This window comes from Bufo bufo, chromosome 10 (genome assembly GCF_905171765.1).
Source record: "Bufo bufo chromosome 10, aBufBuf1.1, whole genome shotgun sequence".
NCBI lineage: Eukaryota > Metazoa > Chordata > Amphibia > Anura > Bufonidae > Bufo > Bufo bufo.
Genome location: NC_053398.1, coordinates 148,323,005 through 148,330,302, shown reverse-complemented (window position 1 = coordinate 148,330,302; position 7,298 = coordinate 148,323,005).

Genomic DNA, 7,298 nt, shown 5'->3' with positions numbered 1-7,298 from the left:
TTTACTCAGGACATAAGTCTTCAGCCCCTTTACTCAGGACATAAGTCTTCAGCCCCTTTACTCGGGACATAAGTCTTCAGCCCCTTTACTCGGGACATAAGTCTTCAGCCCCTTTACTCGGGACATAAGTCTTCAGCCTCTTTACTCCGGACATAAGTCTTCGGCCCCTTTACTCGGGACATAAGTCTTCAGCCCCTTTACTCGGGACATAAGTCTTCGGCCCCTTTACTCCGGACATAGGTCTTCGGCCCCTTTACTCGGGACATAAGTCTTCAGCCCCTTTACTCGGGACATAAGTCTTCAGCCCCTTTACTCCGGACATAAGTCTTCAGCCCCTTTACTCAGGACATAAGTCTTCAGCCCCTTTACTCAGGACATAAGTCTTCAGCCCCTTTACTCGGGACATAAGTCTTCAGCCCCTTTACTCAGGACATAAGTCTTCAGCCCCTTTACTCAGGACATAAGTCTTCGGCCCCTTTACTCCGGACATAAGTCTTCAGCCCCTTTACTCAGGACATAAGTCTTCAGCCCCTTTACTCGGGACATAAGTCTTCGGCCCCTTTACTCAGGACATAAGTCTTCGGCCCCTTTACTCCGGACATAAGTCTTCAGCCCCTTTACTCAGGACATAAGTCTTCAGCCCCTTTACTCGGGACATAAGTCTTCAGCCCCTTTACTCGGGACATAAGTCTTCATCCCCTTTACTCAGGACATAAGTCTTCAGCCCCTTTACTCAGGACATAAGTCTTCAGCCCCTTTACTCAGGACATAAGTCTTCAGCCCCTTTACTCCGGACATAAGTCTTCAGCCCCTTTAGGGTCCATTCACACGTCTGCAATTTCATTCCGCATTTTGCGGAACGGAATTGCGGACCCATTAATTTCTATGGGGCAGCACGATGTGCTGCGCGGATCCGCATTTCCGGGTCTGCAATTCCGATCACGAAAAAAATAGTACATGTCCTATTCTATTAAGTGCCGGCGATGTGCAGTCCGCAAAATGCGGAACGCACATTGTCGATGTCCGTGTTTTGCGGATCCACAAAACACACACGGACGTGTGAATGGACCCTTACCCAGGACATAAGTCTTCGGCCCCTTTACTCGGGATCCCTGTACAGCATTAATCCTAGGATCCGAAGCTCGCTTCGCTCATCACTATTCATAGCAAAGGGGCTGAAGACATTCCAAATACCTTGTATATATCCTGTGTGATACAGTCTATGGAGCCGTGTATCTAATCCTATCCTGTGTGATACTGTCTATAGAGCCGTGTATCTAATCCTATCCTGTGTGATACTGTCTATAGAGCCGTGTATCTAATCCTATCATGTGTGATACTGTCTATGGAGCCATGTATCTAATCCTATCATGTGTGATACTGTCTATGGAGCCGTGTATCTAATCCTATCATATGTGATACAGTCTATGGAGCCGTGTATCTAATCCTATCCTGTGTGATACTGTCTATAGAGCCGTGTATCTAATCCTATCCTGTGTGATACTGTCTATAGAGCCGTGTATCTAATCCTATCATGTGTGATACTGTCTATGGAGCCATGTATCTAATCCTATCATGTGTGATACTGTCTATGGAGCCGTGTATCTAATCCTATCATATGTGATACTGTCTATGGAGCCGTGTATCTAATCCTATCATGTGTGATACTGTCTATGGAGCTGTGTATCTAATCCTATCCTGTGTGATACTGCCTGCTGAGCCGTGTATCTAATCCTATCCTGTGTGATACAGTCTATGGAGCCGTGTATCTAATCCTATCCTGTGTGATACTGTCTATAGAGCCGTGTATCTAATCCTATCCTGTGTGATACTGTCTATAGAGCCGTGTATCTAATCCTATCATGTGTGATACTGTCTATGGAGCCATGTATCTAATCCTATCATGTGTGATACTGTCTATGGAGCCGTGTATCTAATCCTATCCTGTGTGATACTGTCTATAGAGCCGTGTATCTAATCCTATCCTGTGTGATACTGTCTATAGAGCCGTGTATCTAATCCTATCCTGTGTGATACTGTCTATAGAGCCGTGTATCTAATCCTATCATGTGTGATACTGTCTATGGAGCCATGTATCTAATCCTATCATGTGTGATACAGTCTATGGAGCCGTGTATCTAATCCTATCCTGTGTGATACTGTCTATAGAGCCGTGTATCTAATCCTATCCTGTGTGATACTGTCTATAGAGCCGTGTATCTAATCCTATCATGTGTGATACTGTCTATGGAGCCATGTATCTAATCCTATCATGTGTGATACTGTCTATGGAGCCGTGTATCTAATCCTATCATATGTGATACTGTCTATGGAGCCGTGTATCTAATCCTATCATGTGTGATACTGTCTATGGAGCTGTGTATCTAATCCTATCCTGTGTGATACTGCCTGCTGAGCCGTGTATCTAATCCTATCCTGTGTGATACAGTCTATGGAGCCGTGTATCTAATCCTATCCTGTGTGATACTGTCTATAGAGCCGTGTATCTAATCCTATCATGTGTGATACTGTCTATGGAGCCGTGTATCTAATCCTATCCTGTGTGATACAGTCTGCTGAGCTGTGTATCTAATCCTATCCTGTGTGATACTGCTGAGCTGTGTATCTAATCCTATCCTGTGTGATACTGTCTGCTGAGCCGTGTATCTAATCCTATCCTGTGTGATACAGTCTGCTGAGCTGTGTATCTAATCCTATCCTGTGTGATACTGCCTGCTGAGCTGTGTATCTAATCCTATCCTGTGTGATACTGTCTGCTGAGCCGTGTATCTAATCCTATCCTGTGTGATACTGTCTGCTGAGCCGTGTATCTAATCCTATCCTGTGTGATACAGTCTGCTGAGCTGTGTATCTAATCCTATCCTGTGTGATACTGCCTGCTGAGCTGTGTATCTAATCCTATCCTGTGTGATACTGTCTGCTGAGCTGTGTATCTAATCCTGTCCTGTGTGATACTGTCTGCTGAGCTGTGTATCTAATCCTCTCCTGTGTGATACTGTCTGCTGAGCGGTGTATCTAATCCTATCCTGTGTGATACTGTCTGCTGAGCTGTGTATCTAATCCTATCCTGTGTGATACAGTCTGCTTAGCTGTGTATCTAATCCTATCCTGTGTGATACTGTCTGCTGAGCGGTGTATCTAATCCTGTCCTGTGTGATACTGTTTGCTGAGCTGTGTATCTAATCCTCTCCTGTGTGATACTGTCTGCTGAGCGGTGTATCTAATCCTATCCTGTGTGATACTGTCTGCTGAGCTGTGTATCTAATCCTATCCTGTGTGATACTCTCTTCTGAGCTGTGTATCTAATCCTATCCTGTGTGATACTGTCTGCTGAGCTGTGTATCTAATCCCGTCCTGTGTGATACTGCCTGCTTAGCTGTGTATCTAATCCTATCCTGTGTGATACTGTCTGCTGAGCGGTGTATCTAATCCTGTCCTGTGTGATACTGTCTGCTGAGCTGTGTATCTAATCCTCTCCTGTGTGATACTGTCTGCTGAGCGGTGTATCTAATCCTATCCTGTGTGATACTGTCTGCTGAGCGGTGTATCTAATCCTATCCTGTGTGATACTGTCTGCTGAGCTGTGTATCTAATCCTATCCTGTGTGATACTGTCTGCTGAGCGGTGTATCTAATCCCGTCCTGTGTGATACTGTCTGCTGAGCTGTGTATCTAATCCTATCCTGTGTGATACTGTCTGCTGTGTATCTAATCCTGTCCTGTGTGATACAGTCTGCTGAGCGGTGTATCTAATCCTGTCCTGTGTGATACTGTCTGCTGAGCTGTGTATCTAATCCCCTCCTGTGTGATACTGTCTGCTGAGCTGTGTATCTAATCCTGTCCTGTGTGATACAGTACTACACCACTCATCATATAAGGTGCAGCAGATACGGGAGCGTTAAGAAAATAATCAGGTGGGAATTTTTTTTATTTTGAGGTAATTAAACCCCCAAAACAGGAAACGTCTGCGCAGTCGTCTTGGGGGACCTTGCAGTTCAACACTAATTACAGTGCAAGAAAATAACCGACTAATTACCCAAAACCGAACAGCGAATAAAACTAATAATAAGAAAAGCGCAGACGAGGAGAACAATGCAGGAACCTTGGATGAGATCCCAGAGAAGTTCTACAGGAAGTGAAGTATAATTACCCAGAATACAAATCTCCCGGCCCTGTCCGCTGTATAGATATAATCTGGTGACCCCCAAATAATGACCCCCCCCCACCCTTGCCTGCAGGAGAAGAGCGAGAGACAAGCTGGGCACAGGGGAGCAACCGGGCAAGACGTCTGATCCGAAAGAGGAGTTACACGGAGCCCAACATAGTAACATAGTAACATAGTTTATAAGGCCGAAAAAAGCCCTCCGTCCATTCAGTTCGACCTGTTATCCTGCAGGTTGATCCAGAGGAAGGCAAAAAAAACCCCTGTGAGGTAGAAGCCAATTTTCCCCACTTTAGGGGAATAAAAAATTCCTTCCCGACTCCGATCAGGCATCAGAATAACTCCCTGGATCAACAATCGTTCTCTAGTAACTATAGCCTGTAATATTATTACACTCCAGAAATACACCCTAGGAGCAGTATTATAGTAGTTATATTCTTGTACATAGGAGCAGTATTATAGTAGTTATATTCTTGTACATAGGAGCAGTATTATAGTAGTTATATTCTTGTACATAGGAGGCAGTATTATAGTAGTTATATTCTTGTACACAGGAGCAGTATTATAGTAGTTATATTCTTGTACATAGGAGCAGTATTATAGTAGTTATGTTCTTGTACATAGGAGGCAGTATTATAGTAGTTATATTCTTGTACATAGGAGCAGTATTATAGTAGTTATATTCTTGTACATAGGAGCAGTATTATAGTAGTTATATTCTTGTACATAGGAGGCAGTATTATAGTAGTTATATTCTTGTACATAGGAGCAGTATGATAGTAGTTATATTCTTGTACATAAGAGCAGTATTATAGTAGTTATATTCTTGTACATAGGAGCAGTATTATAGTAGTTATATTCCTGTACATAGGAGCAGTATTATAGCAGTTATATTCTTGTACATAGGAGCAGTATTATAGTAGTTATATTCTTGTACATAGGAGGCAGTATTATAGTAGTTATATTCTTGTACATAGGAGCAGTATTATAGTAGTTATATTCCTGTACATAGGAGCAGTATTATAGTAGTTATATTCCTGTACATAGGAGCAGTATTATAGTAGTTATATTCTTGTACATAGGAGCAGTATTATAGTAGGTATATTCTTGTACATAGGAGCAGTATTATAGTAGTTATATTCTTGTACATAGGAGCAGTATTATAGTAGTTATATTCCTGTACATAGGAGCAGTATTATAGTAGTTATATTCTTGTACATAGGAGCAGTATTATAGTAGTTATATTCCTGTACATAGGAGAAGTATTATAGTAGTTATATTCCTGTACATAGGAGGCAGTATTATAGTAGTTATATTCTTGTACATAGGAGCAGTATTATAGTAGTTATATTCTTGTACATAGGAGCAGTATTATAGTAGTTATATTCTTGTACATAGGAGGCAGTATTATAGTAGTTATATTCTTGTACATAGGAGCAGTATTATAGTAGTTATATTCCTGTACATAGGAGAAGTATTATAGTAGTTATATTCCTGTACATAGGAGGCAGTATTATAGTAGTTATATTCTTGTACATAGGAGCAGTATTATAGTAGTTATATTCTTGTACATAGGAGCAGTATTATAGTAGTTATATTCCTGTACATAGGAGCAGTATTATAGTAGTTACACATATAAAATATATGTAATTTATTAAGACATGATCAAATAACAAACACTATATGAGACATAAGGCAGAAGTGTACAGGAGGGGGGGGGGGGGAGACCTCATATAAGGAGGTCAGATAGAACCTCTCCCCAAACACCCAGCTGGCAGGGAAAAGAGGTCACAGCCCTGGGTATACATCAGCATGGACATTGGGAGAACTGTAGGTTCACTCAAAGTAACATGTACTGGTATGTACGCTGCATGCACAGGAAGAAAAATGAAAAAAATGTACAAATAGCACAAGGCAAACTAGCCCACCCAAAGACCTGGGACGGCCGCATAGAGTATGCACATTATTCGTATTCGTCCTCGAAGCCTCTCCAGGTGAAACGTACGTCAAGGTGCAGCTTTTGGTCACGCGCTCTGGGTCCAGCATATCATGGGTTATACATGTTTTGTCTTCAGCAAGTGGAATGCTCAATCGGATTCAGGTCCGGGGATTGACTCGGCCATTGCAGAACATTCCACTTCTTTCCCTTAAACTCTTTGGTTGCTTTTGCAGTATGCTTTGGGTCATTGTCCATCTGCACTGTGAAGCGCCGTCTAATGAGTTCTGAAGCATTTGGCTGAATATGAGCAGATAATATTGCCCGAAACCCTTCAGAATCCATCCTGCTGCTTTTGTCAGCAGTGACATCATCAATACATACAAGAGAAGCAGTTCTATTGGCAGCCATACATGCCCACGCCATGACACCACCACCACCATGCTTCACTGATGAGGTGGTATGCTTAGGATCATGAGCAGCTCCTTTCCTTCTCCATACTCTTCTCTTCCCATCACTCTGGTACAAGTTGATCTTGGTCTCATCTGTCCATAGGATGTTGTTCCAGAACTGTGAAGGCTTTTTTAGATGTTGTTTGTCAAACTCTAATCTGTCCTTCCTGTTTGAGGCTCACCAATGGTTTCCATCTTGTGGTGAACCCTCTGTATTCACTCTGGTGAAGTCTTCTCCTGATGGTTGACTTTGACACACATACACCTACCTCCTGGAGAGTGGTCTTGATCTGGCGGCCAACTGTTGTGAAGGGGGTTTTCTTCACCAGGGATATAATTCTTCGCTCATCCAGCACAGTTGTTTTCCGTGGTCTTCCGGGTCTTTTGGTGTTGCTGAGCTCACCGCTGCGTTCCTTCTTTATAAGAATGTTCCAAACAGTTGTTTTGGCCGCGCCTAATGTTTTTGCTATCTCTCTGATGGGTTTGTTGTGTTTTTCACCCTAATGATGGCTTCACTGATGGTGACAGCTCTTTGGATCTCATCTTGAGAGTTGACGGCAACAGATTCCAAATGCAGATAGCAGACTGGAAATGACCTCTGGACCTTGTATCTGCTCATTGTAATTGGGATAATGAGGGAATAACACACACCGGCCATGGAACAGCTGAGAAGACAATTGTCCCATTACTTCTGGTCCCTTAACAAGTGGGAGGCACATATGCAAACT